The sequence below is a fragment of the Lemur catta genome, chromosome 2, assembly GCF_020740605.2.
Source record: "Lemur catta isolate mLemCat1 chromosome 2, mLemCat1.pri, whole genome shotgun sequence".
NCBI lineage: Eukaryota > Metazoa > Chordata > Mammalia > Primates > Lemuridae > Lemur > Lemur catta.
In genome coordinates this window covers 85422525-85445301 of record NC_059129.1, presented here as the reverse complement: position 1 = coordinate 85445301, position 22777 = coordinate 85422525, and the positions used below count along the sequence as shown (strand labels likewise).

At 38.9% G+C, this 22777-nt stretch overlaps 1 protein-coding gene across 2 annotated transcripts in view; it reads left to right on the top strand.

Annotated features, from left to right (window-relative positions):
* RNGTT (RNA guanylyltransferase and 5'-phosphatase) overlaps positions 1–22777 on the top strand; it is a 270915-nt gene that overhangs the window by 57082 nt on the left and 191056 nt on the right. The gene's annotated exons all lie outside the window — the stretch shown is intronic.

Sequence of the window (22777 nt, the reverse complement as noted above, 5' to 3'; positions counted from 1 at the left end):
GCATTAGAAGTAGAGAAGCAAAAGGAAAAAAAGGATCACCTTGAGATCAGCGAATTGCTGGTGCTTTTGGTTGGAGCCTGCTTGGTACTTGCTGTTGATCAGCTGCAGGAGATGCTGCTGCCTAGCAGCCACCCCACTGAGGGAATCCCCAGTGAGGAACCCACACTCTGATGGCTGCTCCCTTCAGTGCCACCTGAGGTACTGCCAGAAGCAAGAAATAAGCAGGTTTCTTCCTTTTTCTGTTTTTCCAGTCTCCTGCCAGTGAGCTGGCAAGGGAGTCTGGGAAGTGTTTGCTCCTCAGTCGAAGCCACACCAGAGCGTGCACAAGGATGGAACTGCCCATCAAAAGACAGCTAACTTGCCCAAGGTTCAAGTTCATGACCCATCTAACACTGCAAGTAAAATGTTCCTATTGTTGAATTTAAATACTTTTATGTTTTATTAATTGGCTTTACCCTATTATCAAGTATTTTCAAGGTTGTAGTCATTTTGTCTCTTCTTTCAATTTTTTTTTGTTACCCAAAAGACTTTTCTTTCTTAGAGCATTCTGTGGTGATTTCTAGCCTCTGTATGAAGCTCTTTTCCCAACTGTTATCCTGGTTGGATCTAGCTTTCTGGATTCCATACTTTTCTTCCTTCTCTTCCCCTCTTTTATTTCTTTTGGTTTGTTTCCTCATTTTGCTGGGATACCTCCCTAAGTCACTTCCTAAGAATGTGCATAACTCATATGCATGCCTGGTTGTATGAAAATGTTATTGCTTTGGACTTGTATTGAATAGTTTGGCTGTGTATACAATTTTAGATTGAAATGATATTCCTTCAATATTAAAAACTTTATTCCTTTATCTTCTAGTAACCACTGTTACTGATAAAAGGTCTGATACTATTCTGATTCTAGTTCCTTGTTAAGTGGTCTCTCCCTGCCACTGGAAAAATTTTAGAACTTTTTCTTTATTTTTCGCCTAAAACTTCCCGTAGATGTCTAATTATTTTTGTTTTTACTTTTTTTGTCATTCCCCTCCTCCTCTTCCCAATTGATTGTGATGGGCACTTGGTGATCTCTTTAAATCTAGAAACCTGTCTTCTTCTGTTCAGGAAATTTTGATCTTATCTCTAATACTTTATTTCCTCTTTTTTTCTATTTTTCCTTTCTGGAACTATTGTTTGTTAGACCTCCTAGGTTCTTTTGCATCTCTGATCTTTTTTCTCATTAATTTTCATCTACTTGTCTCTTTTTCAACGTTTTGGGAGGTTCTCTTATTTTTTTCCTATCCTTCTGTTGCATTACATTGCTTTTAATCTTCAAAAGTACATACATTCTTATTCTCTGCTCGTACCTTTTCATGATAACCTTTTCTTGATTTATGGATGTCACAGCTTCTTGAATCTCTCTGAGAATACTAGTTAAAGTGTGTTTAAAGTTATTTTCTCTTCCTTGAATCATATCTATCTTTTTCATGTTTCTGATTTCTTCCAATGTGTGGTGAACCTTGGTTGGCTGTTTGCCTTTAAAAATGAGGCAGAAAAGCTTCGCAGAAGCTCTGTGAGTGTGGGCTGGGTTTGTCAACTTCTGACTGACCTTTGTTTTATGATAAGCAGTTGTGAGGGAGGAGGACTCTTAAACCCTAGTGTATAAAGAAGTCTTTGCTTCTGGTCTCCATTGGCTATGTAGTTGCTCCCCATCTCCTTGGATTTGGTTCAGTTTCTTTAGAGAAGAGCCTTCTGATTTTTTTTTTTTTTGCTTGAGGGATAACCTGTGTGTTATATGTGTGAGTTGTGAGAATTTAATTGTTGTACATTAGTTAAAAATAACCATTTCCTCTTTTCAGTCCATATGTCACTCTAGTCATCCTTTGTACTTGATGTTTCTGGGTCTGGAACTTCTTTGCCTTTTGCAAAATAGGCAGCTCCATCTGTGGATCTTGCTACCTCTGTGCATGCTTCTTAGCACTATTTCTTGTCAACCAGAACTTTATTGAAATAGTGCATCTGCTGATGCTCTTTTCTCCTTCCTTTCATTATCTTTTTTTTTTTTTTTTTTTTTTTTTGAGACAGAGTCTTACTCTGTTGCCCTGGGTAGAATGCCATGGCGTCAGCCTAGCTCACAGCAACCTCAAACTCCTGGGCTCAAGTGATCCCCCTGCCTCAGCCTCCCTAGTAGCTGGGACTACAGGTACACGCCACCATGCCCAGCTAATTTTTTTTCTATTTCAGTAGAGATGGGGGTCTCACTTTTGCTCATGCTGGTCTTAAACTCCTGACCTCAAGTGATCCTCCCACCTTAGCCTCCCAGAGTGCTAGGATTACAGGTGTGAGCCATCACGCCCAGCCTCCTTCATTATCTTCAGTGTTATGTCTATTGTTGCCTAACAGATTACCTTAAAATTACCCTAAAATTTAGCAGTTTAATATTCAAACATTTATTATCTCATAGTTTCTGGGAGCAATTTAGTTAGTTCATTCTGGTTCCATGTCTTTTTTTTTTTTTTTTTTTTTGAGACAGAGTCTCGCTCTATTGCCCGGGCTAGAGTGAGTGCTGTGGTGTCAGCCTAGCTCACAGCAACCTCAAACTCCTGGGCTTAAGCGATCCTACTGCCTCAGCCTCCCAAGTAGCTGGGACTACAGGCATGCGCCACCATGCCCGGCTAATTTTTTCTATATATATTTTTAATTGGCCAGATAATTTCTTTCTATTTTTTTTTTAGTAGAGACGGGGTCTCACTCTTGCTCAGGCTGGTCTCAAACTCCTGACCTTGAGCGATCCACCCACCTCGGCCTCCCAGAGTGTTAGGATTATAGGAGTGAGCCACCGCGCCCAGCCGTGGTTCCATGTCTTATATGAGATTCAAGTCACGCTGTGTTCCAAGATTGCTGTTATTTCAAGGTTACATTTCCAAGCTCACTCATGTGGTTGAAGGCAGGCCTAGTTCCTCACTGGCATTTGGCCTGAGGCCTCAATTTCCTGCTGTAGGCTTGTCCATAGGCTGTATTGAAGAGGAAAAACTTTTCTGTACCCACTTAGGGTCAATAGTTGGGGACCTGCAAATTAAACTGATGAAAGATAGATTAGCAAGAGAAAGAACAAAGTTTATTCACATGCTTATGGAAGTGCACAAAATATGTGGCTTGTTAAATGGCTAAAGTTAGGGTCTTATGTATCTAACTTACTAGGGGAAATAGAAGGTGGAGAATAGTCTTCTATGGGAATAACAAATGGATTTCTTTAGAAAAGACAAATGGATTTTTATGGGAACAAATGGGAGAAAGCTTGTGGTAGTGTTTGTATTTGGAGGTGGGAATGGTCATTTCCATTTTCTTAAAGGCCACTGAACTGCCTCCCAAAAGGGGATTTATGATAGTTTTATTCTCAGTCTTCTTTCTGGGAAGCTGCCTGAAAGAGAGGATTTATGGCAGACTCATGCCTAGAAGGTTCTGCTTTTAGTTAGTTAAGGGAAGCTCTGAGAGGCTCCTTTCTGCATTTGTTGAATCTCAAATGTTTTCAGGTTAAAACAATCTTCATACCAACTCTGGGGTTCTGAGTGGGTTCTCACAGCTGCCTGAGTGTCCTCACCATATGGCAGCCAGCTTTCCTCAGAGTAAGTAATCCAAGAGAGCACGTAAGATAGAATTAGCAGTCTCTTTATAATATAATCTAAACCTCAGAAGTGACAGTCACTTCTGCCATATTCTATTTGTTGGAAGTGAGATACAAATCCAGCCCACACTCAAGGGTGGGGAATTAAGCTTCCTCTCTTGAGGGGCAGAGTGTCAATGAATTTGTAATCTTGGAGGACATATTTTTAAAACTTTGCTGTCATTTTGACAATGTCTTGGGAGGAAGAGGAGTCATTCTAGATCATTCCATGGTATGAGCACATCATACTTTATTTGACAATTTCTATGTGGTTGTAAATTCAGATTTTTTGGAAGTTTTTGCTTTTATAATAGTACTATGATAATCTAAGCCTTTTTCAAATGAGTAATTATTCATCTGATAGCTTATAATAGTTTATTGCTATATTCTATATACTTTAATGATTTATTCAGCAGAGTCATTACTGAAAACTTTTTTTTATCATTTTTGGTTTAGTTTTGGTATTTTATGACTTCACTAGATGGCAGCAGAGGACCAGCTTTAATGCAGGCTGCTTTTGTGAAGCAGTAGAATTCTAATGGTATCCAGTACATTGTACATCTAATATGTGCCAAAATATTACTTTGGAATTATTAAGAATTTAATAAAGATTAGTCAGACCATGTGTACAACATTATTGAAAGCACAGCCATTTTGACTATGTTGGCATGTTCTTTTGTGCGTTGCACCTGAGTTATCATATTTGTAGGTGACCTTGAAGTTCAACTTTGCAATTTTTTTTGGATAAACAATGTAGCCATGTTAAAGTCCCTGAAAATGTTTTGTCTGCTTCAGGAAACTGAGATGTTCTTATGGTGTGAAGATTTCTCATTTATCCCGTATGAAGTATTGTTTTTTTGACTCTTAATCATTTGTGTTGGGAGCAAAGGCATCTCATAGAAAAACTTGTTGGAATGTAGCTCTGTTATTTATAGATAGCGAAATTTGTGTTCATGGGGTAGAAAAGTTATTTGACTTGTATGTGGTATATGAAGAAGAGTGATTTTGATATATGTGCTCTAATAATGTTTTGGTAAAAAATTTCTACAACTATATCTTTTTAAAAAATCACACATAGTATTTTTACATTCTTGAAGAACTATATTCAGTTTTTGCATATTTGATGGTAATTTGGTTCCCAAAAGACATTAATATCTATGAACTAGGTAAAGAAGTTGGAAAATAAGTAATTCTGACAGCTTTTTAAAATTGTGAAATTAGATTTGAAGATTTTATAGGCAGCCCATCTTAGTACAGTATGTCTCTGGCTCTCAGCCCAGATTTAATGTTGCTGCTGTTGCTGATATTTTTGCTGGCAGGTGAGCTTTTTTGTACAAATTTTATTTTAGCAACATTTTGGAATTTAGAAAATGTAATTTTTAAAATACTTTTGTATGGGCAGAGAACTAAATTTTGTCTCCCAATGAATTATCTAGAATGACATTTAAGCCTTTTATGTGTTATGTTAGCCTGATAAATATGAACTAATGAATAGAGTTACAGAATACAGTGTATATAGTTAGAACAAATCAAGCTGCTGCTTAAATTACAAACTTTAAGCAATTGTATATTGAAACTACTCTGTGATCTGGCGTTGGTAGTTGCCTTAATGCTATGAGTCCATATTATATTTATTTTTGTAGTCCCAGTAGTATTTAGCTACTTGTATTTAGTATTTAGCTATTGAGATTGGTGCATCTAGAATTTTTCCTGGTACTTTTATGTGAACATGAACAAAGACTAGTGGCAATCAGTTAATTTCTAATAGTTTGATCCAATAAGTATTACTAGTGTGTAAAGGAAAATAAAAATACAGGCCACAGTTTATATATACCCCAAGGTCAACCGCTTATAACCATGTAACCCAAATTCAAGTCCTTCTAATTTCCCTGAAATACTATCTCTAGTCATGAAAACCACAAAACATGAGCTTTATGTCTTTGCCAGCATGATTTAGTGAAATTAAACTAGTCAGCTATAGAAAAATCAGCCTAAACAGCTCTACTTGCCCTAAAATGAATCTTAATGTTTAACAGCCAATCATGAAAAAGGTCAAAATACTTCTTTTTGCTTTATAAACTGCTATAACTCCTTTATAGAAGCTTCTTACACACTTGGTTGGAAGTCTGTCAGATCCCAATCTGTACTTTTGCATGACAATAACCTTTAGAGTAAAGGTAAAGTATAATATTTGTGTTAAAAGTAAAATTATTTCAAGTTTCTTGTAGATTCCCCTTTCAGTAAACTTTTTTGGAAATGGTCATTGTTCTAGTAGAAATAATATGAGAATATGAAAAAGATGTTGCTTGCTTCAAAGAAAATTCCTAATTTCTGACAAGTTTTAAATGGTCCCTGTTTTGATATGTACTTGGAGCTACCAAATAAAACATATTGACGTGTGGTCAAAGTTTTGAGAGGATAATGAGTTAGTGAATATCTTAAAAAAAGAAAATTTAAGACATAGTTCATGCCCTTAAATGGGTCTAGTTGTGGTATTAAAATGAAAATACACGAGAGAACAATATGAAGTATAATTGCATATAGATGACATAATGTAGAACTCCTACATAGAATGTAGGAGTTCTTAGGAGGAAGATGATTAGTGCAGGATGACTATTATCATGGGTAAGAGGAGCAATATGAAGGAAGACATGAGGTAGACACAGCCTGAGCTGGACTGCCTAATAATGGTTATAAATCCAGAATCTCTGTCAGTTCTAGTCACTGGGCAGTTAGGTGCTTAGGCTAAAGGAAGAAAATTGTTATACTGGTGGCTGCTTAAACCCTTTATTTCTATTTTAAGCATGTCAAGAGTTTTAGTGATTGCTGAGCCATGAGTCTCTGATTTAAATTTTGACTGTTACGTCAACTCCCACTCATTGAGTTGTTGTTTAGGAGGTTGTAAGATGGGAGATCCTCTATCTCAATCTTCTTGAAGCTTAGGGCCACCTGATTTGCTGAGTCAGTTGGTTATCCCAGTGGCCTTTGAGGCCTTAAAAAAGCTGGTTTTTTTTTTTTTTTTTTGAGACAGAGTCTGGCTCTTTTGCCCGGGCTAGAGTGTCGCAGCGTCAGCCTAGCTCACAGTTACCTCAAACTCATGGGTTCAAGCAATCCTTCTGCCTCAGCCTCCCGAGTAGCTGGGACTACAGGCATGCGCCACCATGCCCGGCTAATTTTTTTTCTATATATATTTTTAGCTGTCCAGCTAATTTCTTTCTATTTTTAGTAGAGACGGGGTCTCGCTCTTGCTCAGGCTGGTCTCGAACTCCTGACCTCGAGTGATCCACCCGCCTCGGCCTCCCAGAGTGCTAGGATTACAGGCGTGAGCCACCACACCCGGCCTAAAAAAGCTGTTTTTTGAAATCAGCTATATAGAATATGGTAAGTGAGTATTTTCCATAGTGATGCAGAAGGCAGGGAAACAAACACTTTGAGGAGAAGTCAGTGTAGCAGTGGAAGGGGAAGTGCTTTACCTACTTCTGTGACTGGAGGAAGCAAAGAAAGGTGGTGATGTAATAGTAAAGTAAGCCCACGAGACATCCCCAATGGTGCTTTCCTAACAGGAGGCACAGAAAGACTCTATAGTAATTCTAGTCTCCTAGTTATACCCTTCAACGCTTTATTTCCTTTTTATTTTCAGATATAATTTAAGGACTCTTAGGTGAATCTTTTTTGGGACTTAGGGAAAGCTTTTACTGAAAATAGATTACATTAGCATTCGTTCTGTTGGTCTAGCCAATAGTGAATTTCAAAAGTTGCACAATATGTGAAAATTACACGACTTGATTGGAACTAACTTGTGATCATGCTTAGTTTTGTTTTTCTTCTCCTTTTACTTCTCTTTGCTCTTTTTATCCTAGTTAGGATCCAAACAAGAACATTTGTATAGCTAAGAAGAGAGGAAAAATCTATTGACTGTTACTTTTGGACAGATTCTTTAGTTAAAGCTCCTGTTTTTCCACGTTTTAAAAAATGTTAATTTCTTTTGTTGTTTTTGACATCTATTGTCTGGCTTTCCTATTTTCTTTTGCAATTTGAGTGTTAAGGGTGGCCAGAGGTTATTTAATTTAGTGCTACTCATAATTTTATGTGCATATGAATCACCTGGAAATCTTGTTAAAATGCAAACTCTGTAAGTCTGAGGTGGGGCTCAGATTCTGCATTTTTAACAAGTTTCCAGGAGTTGCCAGTGCTACTGGTCCAGGTACCACACCTTAAGTGGCAAGAATCTACACCATTTTCTCAGATTATGAATGAGAATGTCAAAGCTGGAGAGACCAAGTGGTTTGTTCAAGGTCCTATACCTAATGGTGGACTTTTAATTTTTAATGTGACAAAAAATTCATATTTCTCAGCATAAGGAAATCCTTAAAGACCAAGAGAATGCTGAGCACATTCACTCTCGCCTGTAATCCCAGTGCTTTGGGAGGCTGAGGTAGGAGGATTGCTTGAGGTCAGGAGTTTGTAACCAGCCTGAGCAACATAATCAAGACCCTGTCTCTATAAAAAGAAAAAGCAAAAAGAAAAAAAGAAAAATTAGCTGGAAGTGGTGGTGTGTGCCTGTAGTCCTAGCTACTTGGAAGGCTGAGGACTGCTAAGAAATTAAAGTGACTTCAGGAGCTATTAAGATACCTATATTACATTCACATCTAGTTTTTGAGGTAGAAGCTTCTTGGTTAAATCATGTTTATATTTACATATAGTAGTAACATTCATCGGACGTCGGGCCAGTGGGAGCGTGGAAGAGGGGATGGGTATATTCACACCTAGTGGGTGTGGTGCTCACTGTCTGGGGTATGGACATGCTTGTAGCTCTGACTCAGGAGGGGCAAAGGCAATATATGTAACCTAAACATTTGTACTCCCATAATATGCTGAAATAAAAAAAATCATGTTTATATTTATGTAAAGTGACCATTATGGACTAGAGGAAGTAATGTAATTAGGCAGTTTTTGTGTCTTTTGTAGTGCCAGTATGAATCCTTTTTGTTCTTTGCGTTTGAATCTAGCGTGGTTCTTTTTTTTTTTTTAAAGGAGGCAAAACAGTTTTTCTCATTTATTACTCCCAGCCCATCTTAAGTCATAACAGCATCCCATTTAACTCTGGGGGTTTGTAATTGTGAAGCATTACTTTTGTTTTTATTTTTATGGAATACTGGCAAGGAACATGCTGTAACTGAACCACAAAAGCCAAATACACACCTACAGAATGTCAAATGATGTGTAGGAAAAGCAGTTTACTGCAAAGCAAGCAAGGGACAGCCTTTATCTATAGCCACTGGTCACTTCTTTTTGGCTAATTTTAACATCCAGATGCAGCAGGTCACACCTTTCTCAGTATCTACTTAGTCTGAGGTGTCATTCCTGAAAGTGGACACTGGACAGAAATGGAAATAATCAAAAACCAAATTGGTAGGTCATAAATTTGCCACGAGGTTTATCATCAACCCAAATGCGTTGTTACTTCTTGCCTTCTTCCCCCGCCCCAAAGTACATCCTGTTACAGGTTCTTCCCTTGTCAGAAACATGAAGAATATGCTTTAAGTATACAGGTTTTGGGGAAAATGGCTTTTAATAATAATCCCAAAAGGAAAGAAAAATGAAGCATTTGACATCCCCCCCTCATTTTGTTTAGTGAGTTTTCTGTTTAATCAAACTTTCTGTGAATCATTATTCAACCTATCCAGTACTATTTCAACCTGAAATAGTACCTGAAAAGAGACGGGACATGCTGCAGGCTCTTTATGATGTTTCACGAAGTGTTTAAGTTTGTACAACATCCTTGATGCTTGCATGTCTGAGGCCAGGGCCACTCTTTTTCCTTCATCTGTGGCTTTTGGGTAATCACTACCTCTTCCCAAATCCGATTAGTGGAAACTATCCCTTTCTTCACAGGTAGAATCCCCCATTGTCCCCCCCAACCCCCCTAACCAGGGCGGCCCAGAGGCAACCTAAGGGATACAGCCCAAGCCCAGGCCTCTGGGTGTAACCAGTGTACACATGTCTCTGGGCTCTCTCCACCCCTACCCCAACTCATGGTGGGGCCCCACCTATTCTTGGCTTTGCTTAGGTGCAGGGAATGGTCTGCGACTGATACCTGGGATGCTTCTCCCTGGTACACTTGTCCACCCACGTAGAAGTGGCACTCCTCTTCACAGATCCGAGGCGTCTCCTTTGCCTTCAAGCCCCACATAGCCCCAGCCGGCAGCAGCAGGAACTTTCAGAATTGTTGTTTCAGCTAGCAACAGCGGGGGATAGGGTGAGTGGAGGCCCCTCCATGACCACACTGGTGCAGAAACATGAGCATGGCTTCTCCCACCACCAGGCAGCTACAACTGCGTGCATGATGCTTGTGGGACCCAAGCCTGGTTTTTCTTGTGTGTTAAGTGCTTTTAGGATTGTTGCAATACTGGAGGTGGGATATAAATATGTACGTGGGTGCACACTAGCTGGGTAAAGTGGGACTGCATAAGAACCCTTCCAGCCCTTGAAGATTCCATCATTGTCTAATTCTTTGTAGATTGGCGGAATGGCAGAGGGAGCATACTCTAGCTCACAGAAGTGGCCGTTAGCAAAATGCATGTTGCTGGTAGCGAATAAATCCAGTCTTGGTCTGACAGTTCTTTTCATTAGTTGAAAGATATGCTTTGCTTTGATATTCTACTTGTTGCTGTTGCATTTCCCCAAACTGTTAATTAGTTAGTTGGTTTTTTTTTTTTTTTGAGACAGAGTCTTGCCCTCTTGCCTGGGCTAAAGTACAGCGGCATCATCATAGCTCCCTACAACCTTGAACTCCTGGACTCAAGTGATTCTCTTTCCTCAGCCTCCTGAGTAGCTGGGACTATAGGTGCACACCACTATGCCTAGATAATTTTTCTATTTTTTGTAGAGATGGAGTCTCGCTGTGTTGCTCAGTCTGGTCTCAAACTCCTGACCTCAAGTGATCCTCCCACCTTAGTCTGCTAAAGTGCTGGGATTATAGGCGTGAGCCACTAGGCGCAGCCAGTTAGTTAATTTTATAAACTTGTAGATAGGAGGGGGATGTTATCATTCAGTTGTTACTGTTTGATAATTATTATATTTCTTTATGGTGGGTAAGGGAAATATGACCCCATATAGATTTAATTACAGTTTAATTTATGCTGTTATTAATCTTTGTTCTAATGAGATAGATTGTGGGACAAGAACATGATAATTTTCCATTGTGTACAATAGCTTTTGGATTTATTGTGTATGTACCATTATTGTTAGTAAATCTTAAGAAGCTGTTTTAGTACATTGGAATATTTTAGGCTCTGGGTTTGTTTGTATCATTCCAGTGTTTAGAAAACAAGCTCCTAGACAGATTGAGAGATTCACCTGATTCAAGTGCTTTTATTTGAGTTCTCTGTTTTGAGTTATTGCTCACTCAGTAGGTAGTGTACCTTCTGATTTTATAAAATATACTTTGATTATATTTATTCATACAAAAATGAATTCAGAAACTATTTACTGTAGTTGTTGCCTCCCTTTGACTTGTGTAAATATGCTTTTAAACTTGGGTTTTTGGCCTTTGGGTAACCTTTACAGGAAATTACCTATGATTTATTTCTCTACATTTCAAAATTTCTGTGTTCACTTATCTCCTTCTCCTCTGTGTTCAGAAGGGATGTCCTCCTCTTTCCTGATTACAGGGTTCTTAAACTAATCCTTTCTGTTTTATCCAGGGTTTTATTTTATCAATAGGCCCAACTCTTTCTTGGATTGTGTAGAGTAGTGATGATATCTAGCCTTAATTAAGTACTTACTATGTGCCTTGGACATGATAGCTGACATTTTATTACTATGTGCCAGTCATTGTTCTGTATCCTTTATATATTAACTTATTTAATTCTTTTTTCAATTTTTAAAATTGTGGTCAATTACATATAACATAAAATTTACCATTTTAGCCATTTTAAAATATATAGTTCAGTGCCATTAAGTACATTTATATTGTGCAGCCATCACCACCGTCCATCTTCAGAACTCTTTGATTTTGTAAAACTGAAACTCTATAGGCATTAAACAATAACCTCCCATTCCTCCCATCCCCCTAACCCCTGGCAACCACCATTCTACCGCCTGTCTCTATGATTCTGATTACTCTGTGTATCTCATATGAAATCATACAGTGTTTATCTTTTCGTGACTGGCTTATTTCACTTAGCATTATGCTAAGTGAAATGTCCTTAAGGTTCATTCCTCTTGCAGCATATATTAGAATTTCCTTCCTTTTAAAGGCTCAATAATGTTTCATTGCATCTATATACCACATTTTGCTTATTTAGTCATCCCTCCACAGATACTTGTGTTGCTTCAGTGTTGCAGCTCTTGTGGATAATGCTGCTGTGAATAGACGTGTACTGACTCATTGAATTCTTATTCTTATTATTTTTTTTGAGACAGAGTCTCACTCTGTTGCCTGTGCTAGAGTGCCATGGCATCAGCCTAGCTCACAGCAACCTCAAACTCCTGGCCTCAAGCAATCCTCCTGCCTCAGCCTCCCAAGTAGCTGGGACTACAGGCATGCGCCACCATGCCCGGCTAATTTTTTCTATGTATTTTTAGTTGTCCAGTTAATTTCTTTCTATTTTTTAGTAGAGACGGGGTCTCGCTCTTGCTCAGGCTGGTCTCGAACTCCTGACCTCGAGTGATCCTCGTGCCTCTGCCTCCCAGAGTGCTAGGATTAGAGGCGTGAGCCACTGCACCTGGCCTCTTATATTGTTTTTAGAACATGTGACAGGTGTTAGTGGATAGTGGGCATGGTCTGTCCAACTGCCCTTGTGTTAGGAAGGTTTACAAATTCTATCTGGGAAAGTGGTCTAAACCCTGAATTTTCTTTCTGAGAAATTTTATCATACCTGAATGTATTTCTGTATACTTCTACAACTTTGAGAATTAGGTTCAGGGACTTGTGTGCCGATTCTATTGGGAATAGAAATTAGAGGAAATGTAGCTGGTATAGAAATGGCAGGGGTTTGATAGTGAATTCTTATGAAACAAAAGATATACAGGGAAAGTAAACTCTGGGCCTAGCATCATATACTTGTCTCTGTTGAAGGGTGGGGAATAGATAGCATGTCTCTTGGCATGAGGTTAGTATGTAAAGAGCGATTATTATGTAACCTTTGTTATTGAGGATATATTGGAGACATAACAGTGGTGTTATATCATAGCCACATTGAGCTTACTTGTATTCAGCTATCTATAGTGGTCAAAAAGAAAAAATAGAATCAGCATATCTGTTAGCCTTCTTGACTGTAAGCAGTAGAAATGAACTTTGGTTACTTTATGCAGAGGAATATGTTGGAAGGCTCAAGTGAACTACTTTTGGAAAATGGCTAGGAGTCAAGGGAAGCCAATGGTAAGGAGCAGAGCCAGGGTCAGGGCATAGGAACACTTTGAGTAGGAAGCCACCAGTGGCACTTGCTAACAATGTCTCTGCTGTTGCTATGAATAAGTTTTCAATTGTTCTTGTGTCTCTTTGTCACTCACTCAAGTTAAAAGTCTTGGGAAGGAACATTTGATTGTCTAGCTTAGATCCTAAGCTTATTTCCAGCTTGCTAGGGATAGGGTTGGAGAAAAATCTAGGCCTTTGGTTTTCATTGTGAAAATAAAATTATCCATATCCCAAACTGAACTCATGGTGTCTGTCATTTCTCCCAAACAAAACAGAACAGTTGCTTCTTCCTTTTTAAATGCCCCATGGCCCAGTAAATGTACTCAGTTCCTTAAGCCAGAAGCTTGGAAGTCTTCCTTGACATCTCCTGTTCTCTCAGGCACATATTCAGTAAGTAGCATATTGAATTACTGTCAGTCTACCTTTTAAATTTCTTGAATTTATCCATTTATCTTTAAACTATTGTTGCCACCATAGTCCCAGCCTCTGTGGTTTCTCACTTGGTCTATTACAGGGGTCTCATAATTTCTTTCTTTCTTTTTTTTTTTTTTTTTGAGACAGAGTCTCGCTCTGTTGCCCGGGCTAGAGTGAGTGCCGTGGCGTCCTCCTAGCTCACAGTTACCTCAAACTCCTGGGCTCAAGCAATCCTTCTGCCTCAGCCTCTCGAGTAGCTGGGACTACAGGCATGTGCCACCATGCCCGGCTAATTTTTTCTATATATTTTTAGTTGTCCATATAATTTCTTTCTATTTTTTTTAGTAGAGACAGAGTCTCGCTGTTGCTCAGGCTGGTCTCGAACTCCTGAGCTGAAAGGATCCGCCCGCCTCGGCCTCCCAAGTGTTAGGATTACAGGCATGAGCCGCCGCGCCCAGCCTCATAATTTCTTATCTACAAATTGGCCTCTACCCTGTTGAGGTATATATTATGAGGGGGGCGAACTTTTAAAAATGCACACCAGGGCGGGGCGTGGTGGCTCACGCCTGTAATCCTAGCACTCTGGGAGGCCGAGGCACGAGGATTGTTTGAGCTCAGGAGTTCGAGACTAGCCTGAGCAAGAGCAAGACCCCATCTCTGCTAAAAAAAAAAAAATAGAAAGAAATTAGTTGGACAACTAAAAATATATAGAAAAAATTAGCCGGGCATGGTGGCACATGCCTGTAGTCCCAGCTACTCTGGAGGCTGAGGCAGAAGAATCCTTTAGCCCAGCAGTTTGAGGTTGCTGTGAGCTAGACTGATGTCACAGCACTCTAGCCCGGGCAACAGAGTGAGACTCTGTCTCAAAAAAAAAAAAAAATGCACATCAGATCATGTCATTAGTTTGCTTAAAACCTTTCATTGGTCTGCATTTATTTATCTACTGTCTCTTGGTTCAATTCCATCCTTTTATACCGTGTTCGGGGGCTGGGACTCTCTTACCTACATTTCCCAGAGTCCCTTAGCAACTTGCTTCCTGTTTGGTTTTACCATTGGGAGCACCGAGGAATTTGGAAGGGGGGAGAAGGGACTTGCCTAGTTTCCAGTTTGTGTAAGGACACTTCCAACAGCAGAGGACAAACTATCACTCCATTCTTCGTCTTCTTTTGGCACTCACAGCGCTAGTCTTGCTGCTCCCTCTCAGAGGTACCAGCTTCTGGGTGGGGCATACTAGGCACATAGAGTGCCACCTGTGTCACTTTCTAACCTCCTGGACTGTGTTCCCTTAGCGATTTGAGCATCCTCTATTTGATGCCTCTTCATAGGGATTCAAACTTGAGCCGTGGGGCTCCTCTCCTTAGAGATCCAGGTACTGGCAATATGGTGCCACCTCCTTAGAGGTTTGAGCACTCAGCTGCATGGACCTCCTTTACCCTCTGTCAAGCATAGCCCCGTAATGCTCTTCCTCTAAGATTCTGGCTTCTGATAACAGACCCCTTCCATTTTGTTCCCCTAGTCCTGTGGGTGATAGTGCTTCCTGCAGTTATTAATCTTTGGGTTACTTCAGCCTTCCTGTTTTGTCTTTTCAGCTTTCCTGTATCTGTGTTATCAGTTTTCCATATTAAATCACCTGTGTTTGAATTATCCATTAGGATTTGTCTCATAGAAGTGGTTTTCTATTTTCTAGAGTAAAGTTAAAAATAGGTTTTATAATCCCTATGTTCCTAACTGCTTCTCCAGTCTCATGCCATATCATTTCCTGCTTTCTCTTTATGTTTCGGTATTCTGGACCTTTTTTAGTTGCCAGGACATTGTCACATTCTGTCTTGTCTGAAGAACATTGCACGTGCTAGTCTGTGTACTGCCTCCAGCCCCCAATTTCCCTTTCTCTCCCACCCCACAGCTGTTTGCTTGGTTAACTTCTGTGTACTGCAGATCAGAGGCAGTATACTGTAGAGGCTGTAGAAATAAACTATTGTCTAGGCTTTAATATCAGTTTTGCTATTTTTTCAGCTTTATGACCTTGGACAGGTTACTTATGTGTGTTTCAGTTTCCTTGTCTGGAAAATAGAGATAATAATTTTATCTACTGGTAAGGTGGTTAGAAGGATTAAATTAGTTAATAAATGTAAAGTGCTTTGAACACTGCTCAGCACATAGTAATTGCTCACTAAAGTGCAATCTGTTATTGGTGACACGTGAATTCCTCTGGGATGCCTTCTCTGATCTCCAAACTCTGAGAGATTCTACCTTTTGTTTGCTCCTGTAACACCTTGTACTTTGTTGTTCTAATGCTTACTGTGCTTGGAATTATTTGTTTAATGTCTTGTTTTCTTGTTAAGAATGTGTAAATTGGCTCACGCCTGTAATCCTAGCACTCTGGGAGGCTGAGGCGGGTGGATCCTTTGAGCTCAGGAGTTCGAGACCAGCCTGAGCAAGAGCGAGACCCCGTCTCTACTAAAAAAATAGAAATTATCTGGACAACTAAAAATACGTAGAAAAAATTAGCTGGGCATGGTGGTGCATGCCTGTAGTCCCAGCTATTCGGGAGGCTAAGGCAGAAGGATCACTTGAGCCCAGGAGTTTGAGGTTGCTGTGAACTAGGCTGACGCCACAGCACTCTAGCCAGGGCAAAAGAATGAGACTCTGTCTTAAAAAAAAAAAAAAAAAAAATGTGTAAATTATATGAAGTTGAGAAAAGAGCCTGTACTTTTCACTGTTATCTTCCTAGCATCTAGCACTGCCTAGGATCTAGCCTGACCCCTGATTGGCTCTTTAATAAAGATTTTTAAAATTAATTGATTAATCACTTAAAGAGAAAAACCATGAGTTTGATAGGGGTTAGTGAAAATGGATAGAGATGGTGATGAAATAAATCAATTTAAATGATCAGCTTTTTTGTTTTTATTGCCCACCAAAAAGCTCTAGTATGGAAGTTCTGTGATGGGAGAGGAGGAATACATGTTTTTGAAGTTGCTGTGGTATGAAGAACAGGGTTTAGCATCCTGTCTCATTTCATTGCCACTTTACAAAGGGAAGACGTTTCTCTAAGTCTAATTAGACTGTATTTCTGGTTTGGTGGGTTTTTTCTCCTTTAACTGCTCCCCTCCCCACCCCCCACCGCTCCCCGCGGGGTTGGGGGGCGGCGCAGGAGGGGGCTTTTAAAAGAAATAAAAAAAAATGTGTTTACTTCCAAAAATTTTGAAAATACATGAAAGTGTAATGAGGAAAGCAAATATCACTGATAGTTCCACTACATAGAGATGATAATTCTTAATATTTCGGTATGGGCATTTCTGTTATCTTTATTTACTATATACACACAGCTTTATCCTTTCCCTTTCCCCTATAATTATATTATGGGTTCTGAGTTTTCAGTTACTTTTTTCCCACTTAATATAATGTAAAGCTCGTTCCATTTTTTCCCTCCCCCAAGCATGGAAATAAATCTTTTTACATTAATGAAAAATTTTATCATCATTTAAAAATGCTTGCATATGGGCCAGCCCTGGTGGCTCACACCTGTAATTCTAGCACTTTGGGAGGCTGAGACCGGAGGATTGCTTGAGCTTAGGAGTTCGAGTCCAGCCTGAGCGAGACCCCATCACTACAAAATATAGAAAAATTAGCCCGGCATGGTGGCACGTGCCTGTAGTCCCAGCTACTCAGGTGGCTGAGTTAGGAATAGCGCAGGAATCCAGAAGTTTGGGGTTGCAGTGAGCTATGATGATGCCACTGTACTCTAGCCTGCGCAACAGAGTGAGACTCTGTTTAAAAAAAAAAATGCTTGCATGGTATGCTTTTACACGGATATGTAATATTTATTTAACCTATCTGCTGAATAATGGACATTTCACTTTTTACCTTTTCACTGTTACAAAATATTATGATGAACTTTCTTGTACATACACGCTTGCTCAACAAGTATTTATTGAATGCCTTCTGTATATATTCAGGTATACTGTGCAAGGCACTTACTTAGTCTGTGAGAAAGAACAAAATAGTTATGATTTTTACCATCATAGAGTATAAGAGAAATTCCTAGAAGTGTAATTGATGATCAGAGTTGAGTATGAATCAGTAGTAAGTTTAAATTATAAAATGTTTAAAGACCGCTTGCTCTCAGACTACAGTAGGAATGTGAATTAGGACTCTAAGGTGCTATTAGTTACCAGTATTTTCCATCAATTTTCCCCTTCTTTAATTATGTACTTCCTAAATTTTGTTAATGTATATTTAGTGATTTTACTTGATTATATACCTCACATATCAGTGACTGCCCTGAGAGATTTAGTCAAGCTAGGAAACCTGCATCTACAGTAGTTTATAAATTTGGCTTTTCTGTAATCTATATAGCTTTGCAATATACACTTTAATATAAAAAGTGAACCATCATTTCCTCATTCAGTGATACTTCTATGGAATCAATTAAATTTTATTTTTAATGAGAATGGAGATGATACAAATAATAATTCTGATTATTAAATTTGTAATTGAGATAATTTTCTAATTAATAAGAAATTGCACTAGTGACTCATTCACTGAAAGTAGAAAGTTATATACTCAGTCATTTTCTGGCAGTATGTGAGATAGTTACCTCTTTTTAAAAGAATTTGCCTGCCTTCAGAGACTTTGGAGTGGTATGGGAATATTTCTACCTTTCTTACCCTCCTTTCCTAACATGAAATCGCTTGTTACTTTTTGTATCATGTAACAAAAGAATATGATTTGAACTGACTGGAGTTCAAGCCAAAAATTATGGCCCAGAAACGTGTGTTTCAAAGCTTGAAAATTCGTATGTGCAGAAGAATCCCTAAATACCAACTGATAAATAATTTCTCTGGTATCTCTGCAGATACAAGTTGTGTTTTCCACGAACAGTCCTTTGTAGCAAATTGTCTTCTAAAGCTTTTTCTTCCCCAGCCTTTTAAATCTTTTTATACATGTGTGTACACAAATAGTATTTTCTTTTAATTGATGTTCTTTCTACTTGATTTAAAAAGAAGGATCTGATAATAAGATACACACGTACGTATCAAATAAGTATACCGTCACCCTAGGATTTAGCAACTCTTGTATTTGAACATTAAATTTAATTCTGAATTTCTGGACAACCAGTGATAAGGGAAATATTTCTGTCATCATCATCATCGTCATATATAATTAGAAGAGGCAAACCATTTTTTTTCTGAATTCTAAAATTTATTAGCATAGGTCAGCTTTTCCCAAATTTAAATACAGAATATTAGTCCTGTCAAATATTAACATATATCAGGATGAAGTTTAGGAAACAATGGGCTAAATAAGATAAACAGACTTATTTATATTTTTCTCATGACTTTAAATGTCCTAATATATATCTTGATTCTCTAAGAGAAAAATCTGTTTCCCTAACTTATTTTGTCTTGAAATAGCCTTTTAGTGAACACCAAGCTTTGCAAAATGTTGGCCTGAGTCCATAAACGTGATGGATTGTGTATCTTCCATATGTTTCTATAGATGTCATAATTGCCTCTTTTTTTTTTTTTTTTTTTTTGAGACAGAGTCTTGCTTGATTGCCTCGGCTAGAGGTGCCGTGGTGTCATTGTAGCTCACAGCAACCTCAAACTCCTGGGCTGAAGCTATCCTCCTGCCTCAGTCTCCTGAGTAGCTGGGACTACAGGTGCCTGCCACCATGCCCAGCTAATTTTTTAATTTTCTGTAGAGATGGGGTCTCACTCTTGCTCAGGCTGGGCTGGAACCTCTGACCTCAAGCAATCTTCCCGCTTCGGCCTCCCAGCGTTCTAGGATTACAGGCATGAGCCACCATGCCCGACCTAATTGCCTTTTTTTTTTGTAATTGCTTTTTTAAATCAATACATAATAGATGTACATATTTTCAGGGTATGTGTGATAATTTAATATAGTCATATAATTTAAAAAGATAAAATCATTGTACTTGGGATATCTATCACCTTAAATATTTATCTTTTCTTTATTCTAGAAACATTTGAATTATTCTCTTCTAGCTATTTTGAAATGTATAGTAAGTGGATTTTATTATAAACTATAGTCACCCTACTGATCTGTTGAACTCTAGGCCTTATTTCTTTTATCAAACAGTATATTTGTACCCATTAATCAAATTCTCTTCATTGCCCACCTCCCCCCTCCCCCAACTACTTCCTCCTCTTCCCAGCTTCTGGTAACCACCAGTCTACTCTATATCTTCATGAGATCCACTTTTTTAACTCCCCTATATGAATGAGAACATGTGCGATTTGTCTTTCTGTGCCGATCTTATTTTATTTAACATAATGGCCTCCAGTTCCATCCATGTGGTTGCAAATGACGGGATTCATTGTTTTTTTATGGCTGAATAATATTCCATTGTGTATATATGCCACACGATTTAAATCCATTCGATTGATGGGCACTTAAGTTGATTCCATATTTTGGCTATTGTGAATAGTGTTGCAGTAAATATGGGAGTGCAGATATCTGTTTGATATATTGATTTCCTTTCTTTTGGATGTACACCCAGTAGTGGAATTGCTGGATCATATAGTAGCCCTAATTTTAGTTTTTTAAGGAACTCCCATACTCTTCTCTGTAGCAGCTATACTAACGTACATTGCTAGCAGTACTGTGCAAAGATTCTCCTTTCTCCACATCCTCACCAGCATCTGTTATTCGTTGTCTTTTTGAGAGAAACCATTTTAACTGAGGTAAGATGATGTTTCATTGTGGTTTTAATTTGCATGTCTCTGTTTAGTAATGTTGAACATTTGTTCGTATACCTATTGGCCATTTGCATGTCTTCTTTTGAGGAATGTCTATTCAAATCATTTGCCCATTTTTAAATTGGATTGTTTTTATTTTTGCTATTGAATTGACTTGTTTGAGCTCTTTATATATTGTGGTAATTAATCCCTTGTCAGATGGATAGTTTCCATATATTTTCTCTCATTCTGTGTGTTGTCTCTTTACTTTGTTAATTGTTTCCTTTGCTATACAGAAGCTTTTTAGCTTGATGTGATCTCATTTGTCTGCTTTTTATATGGTTGCCTGTGCTTTTGAAGTCTTACACAAAAAAATTTTCCTGGCCCAGTATCCCCAAGGATTTCCCCAATGTTTTCTTCTAGTGGTTTCATAGGTTCAGGTCTTAGATAAAAGTCTTTTTTTTTTTTTTTTTTTTTTTTTTGGAGACAGAGTCTTGCTCTGTTGCCTGGGCTAGAGTGCTGGGGCGTCAGCCTAGCTCACAGCAACCTCAAACTCCTGGGCTCAAGCGATCCTCCTGCCTCAGCCTCCCGAGGAGTAGCTGGGACTACAGGCGTGCGCCACCATGCCCGGCTAATTGTTTCTACATATCTTTAGCTGTCCAGATCATTTCTTTCTATTTTTAGTAGAGATGGGGTCTCACTCTTGCTCAGGCTGGTCTCGAACTCCTGACCTCGAGTGATCCTCCTGCCTCGGCCTCCCAGAGTGCTAGGATTACAGCCGTGAGCCACCGTGCCCGGCGAGATATAAGTCTTTAAGTCATTTTGATTTTATTTTTGTGTATGGCAAGAAATGGGGTCTAGTTTCATTCTTTTGCATGTGGTTATCCAGTTTTCCTAGCACCATTGATTGAAGAGACTGTCCTTCCCCATTGTATGTTTTTGGTGCCTTTGTTGAAGAGTTGGCTGTAAATGAGTGGATTTATATCTGCATTTTCTATTCTTTTTTGTTGGTCTATGTGTCTGTTTTTATATTAGTCCCATGCTGATTTGGTTACTGTAGCTTTGTGGTAAATTTTGAAGTTAGGCAGTGTGATGTCCCCAGCTTTTTGCTCAGAATTGCTTTGGCTATTTGAGGCCTTTTGTGATTGTATATGAATTTTAGGATTTTTCTTTTCTATTTCTATGAAGAATGTCATTGGTATTTTGATAGGGATTGCATTCACAATTGCTTTTTATTTGACCTTTCCTTATGTTGACTTAAGTTCCTTTTGAAACACAATCCAGGGCAAAGCTTATTTTTATCTACCTATTTATTTTTTTTTTGAGACAGAGTCTTGCTCTGACCCCCGGGCTAGAGTGCTATGGCATTAGTCTAGCTCACAGCAACCTCAAACTCCTGGGCTCAAGCGATCCTCCTTCCTCAGCCTCCTGAGTAGCTGGGACTATAGTTGCATGCCACCATGCTTGGCTATTTTTTTTTTTTTCTGTTATTAGCAGAGACAGGGTCTCACTCTTCCTCAGGCTGGTCTCAAACTTAGCTCAAACAATCCTCCCGCCTCGGCCTCCCAGAGTGCTAGGATTGCAGGTGTGAGCCACCGCTCCCAGCCATGGCTTACTTCTTCCAAGAAGCTTAGATTCTGTCTACCAGGAATTGCTGCTTTTGAAAAGTGTGTGCAAGAGGACCTTGGTAATTAAGTATTCCTTTAGTCTCTGAGCCTGCTGTTCTGGTATTTGGTCTAGAAGTCTCTCAGATGTACAGTCAGTCCACACTGAAGGTAATTTTATTTTTCCTAATGAAACCTGAGTCTCCACACTCCACATCCATCAGGGCTGCAGTTATTTCAATATGTGGCAAGGCACTGAGCTCTCCATTTCCTCCCTAGGGGCCTGCTGGAACTAATTATTTTGGAAGCAGCAAGTGACAGCATGCTTCATAATTTAGTCCTATAATGTAAGCCCCTTTGGTCTTCCTTGCTGGTCTTCCCCCTGTTGTTTGCACACTTCTTTTACCTTAATCAGGTCTATTTCTCCCCACTTATTCTAAACATGTATACTTTACTCTTTAGAACATTTGTTTATTGTAAACCAATTATACTGTATTATATCAGCTTCCGTATACTCTGTTAGCTTGCATCTCTTCATTTACTGTTTCTTCTGTTCCCCTGATCTTAGCTTGTTTCAGCTCTGTCTTTCAGTTGTTGCTGCTTTTTTTCTGATATACCTTATATACCTTGTGAGTAGGAGATTGGATGGTTCAGTTAGTGTTCTCTCCCATTTTCAGTGGTACATCCAGACCGTTATTCTTCCACTCTTTCATTTAACACCAAACAAAAACAACCTAACAGAATGATTGTTTCTTTCAGGCTCATGCCTTTAAACCTCCTAATCCTCCTTTTTTGCTGTCAATTTTCTTTCATTTCTTGAAAATTTTTGTACCTGGTATAATCTTCATTTTTACCCCAGTTCTTGTCATCATTCATCTGGTAGCATAGCCTCCCAATCTGTAATTTCCTCAACTTTAATCCATCTGGGCTTTATTTTTTTATATGGTGTGAAATAGAGTTCCATTGTCGATGATCTGCTGATGGGGAATCAGTGATAGTAACT